Source organism: Dreissena polymorpha, chromosome 4 (assembly GCF_020536995.1).
Source record: "Dreissena polymorpha isolate Duluth1 chromosome 4, UMN_Dpol_1.0, whole genome shotgun sequence".
In the NCBI taxonomy this organism is placed as follows: Eukaryota; Metazoa; Mollusca; class Bivalvia; order Myida; family Dreissenidae; genus Dreissena; species Dreissena polymorpha.
This window is the reverse complement of record NC_068358.1, coordinates 103970563-103975576: the sequence shown is the minus strand read 5'-3', so window position 1 is coordinate 103975576 and position 5014 is coordinate 103970563.

Below are 5014 nucleotides of genomic sequence, written 5' to 3'. Positions count from 1 at the left end.
TTATTTTCGAAAGAATATTTAATAACAAATACACCCAAATTTGAAAAGTGTAGCGCTGTTAGACATGCCAATTGGTTTGATGTTGAATGTAAAACAGCACACGGTCGCTATGTTTCTCTTTTAAAACAATTTAATTGTAATAAGTCGGAAGATAATAGACTCCAATTGTTGCAATATAAAAACGAATACAAACGAATTATCAATAAAAAGAAAAAAAAAATTACTTAAGAAATAAGGCCAATGAGATAGAAAGCTTAAAGCATCGTAGACCTAAAGAATTTTGGAAATATTTTAAATCAAATAATCGAACTAAAAACGAAAATATTCCTTTGGAAGACTTTCAAAACTTTTTCTCTGATATAAGTCATGGTTTGTTTGATTGTGTAAATGATGAGGCTGAACAATTTTGCAGTACTCATAATTTTAATTTGCCGAATTCGCGTTTCCCCGAACTAGATCAGCCATTTACCGTTGAGGAGATTAAATTGTCTGTAAAACGATTGAAGCGCAACAAAGCATATAGGAGTGATTATATTTTGAACGAATATATAATTGAATGTATTGACATTTTAGCATTTCATATATGTGATTTGTTTAACGCTGTGTTGAGCTCGGGTCGTTTTCCAATGAAATGGACGGAAGGTATTATAATCCCTTTACATAGATAGATAGATAGATGTTTATTCAGGAAAAAAGGCAATATGCCCATCATTCCGCATGCAACACATGACAAAGAAAGGCGATAAATCTGATGTAAACTATTATAGAGGGATTACTCTTCTAAGTTGGTTATCTAAGCTATTTACATCAGTTGTTAATACTAGATTAGAAAATTTTTGTAGTAACTTTAATATAATTTCGGACGCCCAATTCGGATTCCGAAAAGGGCGCTCAACAATTGACGCTGTATACAAGTACATCCTAATGTCATTAGTTCAAAAATATGTTAATGAAAATAAAAGACTTTATTTTATATGTTGATATGATGAAATGCTTTGATACTGTTTATCGTAATGCATTGTGGCTTAAAATATACAAAGCCGGCATAGAAGGTAAATTACTTAGAATAATAAAAAATATGTATGAAAATGTTGAGTCATGTGTTAAGCATTGTGCTTCATACTCTGAATATTTTAACTATGCTGTAGGATTACGGCAAGGTGAAGTTATGTCCCCTTTGTTGTTTTCCCTTTTTGTAGAAGACTTAGAATTATTTTTACAGAATGATCCCTCTTCCGGTCTAAGTATTGATGACATTGTATTGATATTGTTGCTTTTCGCAGATGATAATGCCATAATCGGTAAATCGCCCGGGAAAGTACAGAAACACCTGGATCTTATATCAAATTACTGTATATGCTGGGGATTAAAGGTAAACACTGATAAAACTAAAATAATAGTGTTTCACAAGCGGGGTTATTTATTACCATCTGAAACATGGACGTTTGAATGTCAGAAAATAGAAGCAGTAAATGATTTTAATTATTTGGGATTTTTTTTTAATTATACTGGAAATTTTCAGCTAAATCAAGAACATTTATGTGGAAAAGCACTTAAAGCTATGAATATATTATTTAACAAATGTAAAGAATTTAAAACACAATGTCAGCTATTTGATACTTTTGTTGGATCCATACTGAATTACGCTTGTGAGTTATGGGGTAAAAAAGACAATTGAATTGGAAAGGGTACACTTAAAGTTTTGCAAACAAGTTTTAAATGTTAAGCAAAATGTATGTAATGCTGTAGTGTACGGCGAATTAGGAAGATACCCACTATTTATTCATAGATATGTTAGGATGGTTAAATACTGGTTTAAACTTATTCAAACCGATAACATAATTTTAAAATCAATTTATAGTCAAGCTCTAAATGATTGCCAAAATGGTCGTTCTAATTGGGTATATAATATAAAAAAATTGTTAGACATCTACGGTTTGTCATACGTGTTTAATAATCCAAGCTCTGTTGATGTTAAAATATTTATACCACATTTTAAAAATGTTGTTATAGATACCTATAAACAAGAATGGTTTCGATCTGTTGAAAATAGCTCTGTTTTAGATATTTATCGTGTATTTAAGCCTATGTTTGTTTACGAAAATTATTTAGATTTACTACCTAAATCACTAAGACACTACGTCACAAAGCTTAGAACATCGAGTCTGCCACTTAGAATTCAAACTGGAAGATATGCTGGTCAAAATATACCTCGAAACGAACGTTATTGCCATAGTTGTAACGAATGTCGAAGATGAGTTTCATTTTGTTTGTAAATGTCCTTTATACATTGATATTAGAAGAAATTACCTTAAGAAGTGTTACTATGTTAGGCCTTCTGTTTATAAATTCCACCAATTGTTGAATACAACGAATAAATTTGAACTAAGTAAATTAGCAAAATTTGTAAAATATGCTATGATTTTAAGAAATAATATTTCTAATGTTGTTACCTAACTTCAAAAGTTATCCTCCATATTTAAAAGAAGTATTTTACCTTGAATTTTCGTAACCGTAAACGATGCTGCTTATGTTTATATTTTTACTATGTTTATTTCTGTGACATGTTTGATTGTGACATTTATAGTGTTTAGACGATGTACACTGTGCAAGTCTGAATAAATATGTCTTGTCTTGTCTTGACATTTATAAATTTATGTAAAGAAATTTTTTAAATCGTTAATTAATTTTGTTAATTAATCAACAGCATGTTCATTAACATTTCCGCTGTTGATCCGTGTTTTTTTTTTAAATGATGTGTTTTATCATTCCAACAATATGTATGAATTTGATGGACATTTAAACACTAAATTTCTCATTTTCTAATGATATAGCACACTCTTGAAGTTTTATTGCTGGAAATACTTATATGCTGTGCAATACATCCAAAAATCCTATCATTTAAGTTCGGCCTGTTTTATAATGTATTAATTAATTAATATTCATATACTAATAAACAATGTATTGAACCTATTACATCACTCGCTTTTAGATAATTGAATTAAAATTGCGTTATAGTTATACAGAATTTTGCTTGCACATTATCAGCTCTTTAATTTTGCAGTTCAATACTTGACAGATGAGCGAAATAATATAAGCCACAGGCTCTCGTCTAAATTATGTCAATATGCATAAACTTACATATATTTTTTCATAATTTCTCTCTCGTAATAAAATTTAAAACTTAATTGAATCTATAATTTATTTTAAATATATGCCCTGCTGTCCTATGGCAACTTCTAAATGCGTCAACTGAAAATGGAACTTTCTTTCAAAACCTCGGTATTTAACTGTATATATATATATATATATAAATATAAATTGTAAGTATCTAAAACACGCCATCGTAAACGTTTCCATTGTTTTAAATCGAGTGGCGATGAAAAATCTCTTTTATTTCATATTTTGAAAATGTTCCCATGTTGTGCGAGTTCTCATTTTTTAAACATTGTACATTTCAAAGTATGTTTACATACACGATCGATGCCTAATTTATTCAAGTAGCGACCACAACACTGTTTTATTTATCGTATTAAGGTCTTGTTTGCAGTTGTCAATTTCTTAAACAATCAACTGCTTGCACAAAGTTATTAGATGAACAAGAATTGATTTCATGTATAATTAAAATTAATTTCTTATCATCGCTTTGACTTTTAACAATTATCGGCAACGAAATAACCACGAGAGTCCAGTGAAGTAAAACAAAAACGATCGAATCACTTAATTTATGGCCTGCCCTTACAACGTGATACAGTTCTACTAGCCTGTGTATATGTTCTTGTAAATCCAAAAGCTGCGGAGGTTGGTATTTTTGCAACGGTCATATTAGAAAGGAGCCTCGCTCCGAGAAAAGGGGGTTTAATGCATATGCGTAAAGTGTCGTCTCAGATAAGCCTGTACAGTCCGCACACGCTAACCATGGACGACACTTTCCGCTTTTATGATATTTTCGTTTAAGAAAGTCCCTTCTAAGAAAAAATATAGTTTAGGCGGAAAGTGTCGTCCCTGATTAGCCTGTACGGACTGTGCAGGCTGTTCTAGGACGACACTTTACGCACATGCATTAAATCCCCTTTTCACGGAGCGAGGCTCAAATATTCGTTTCATAATAAATGCCTCAATGCATTCGGCATTTGAAATGGCCAGTCGCACAATTACGGATTGTAATACATTAAAAGAGAACGTTTATTTAGACACGTAGAAAGTCGAATCCAAAAAGTGTAAAGTAAAGACCTCCATACTGTTTTATGTCAAATAAGTTTATAAAACTTTTCCCGTTAAAATTGATCAATAGAAATTAGAATGGGAAGCTGTACCGGAATGTTACACAAAACCTTATAGTTTCTTCGGACAAATCCAATTGCTTGATTTTATGCTACAATTACCAAGGTTAGAGACATTTCCAAATTTGCAGTTCAAAAGAACTAGGCGTGCACAGTGCTGTAGTGAAGCCAATTATTAATCGGGGTTCCGCAGTTTTATTAACGGTTTCAAATAGTAAAATCCATGTCTGTCCGTCCGTCTCATTGTCAGGCTGTTGGTCCGGCTGTTTATTTTGTTTCGTTTGGAACTTACAAACTGCTGAAATTCTTTAATTAAAGATCTGTTCCCATTGTCTAGGCCTCACTGGATAACCCCTCCACCAGTGTCTCTTTAAATAAACACAAAACTTGTATTTATTTTCTGTTGAATGCGCACTTATGATTGTTGCTTCCACAATTTAATCGGTATAAAATACCGCCGACAATACATGTACATTAATTTGATGAACATTGGCCTGGCCATTTTTTTAAATAGCATGTTTGAAGATGCGTCATTTAACAGAATATGCACAGACATCTCAATAAACTTAAATAATGTTACTGTGAAAACAAGTCGTTTTGCTTCTGATGGCTAAAAATAAGTGTAAATGATACCGTATTAAATTGATAAATGCGTGAAATTTCAAGACAGTCGCATATGACGCTCCTTACTTACTTTCCGCTCATATATTGATGGCTCTTTTGTTTGTTTT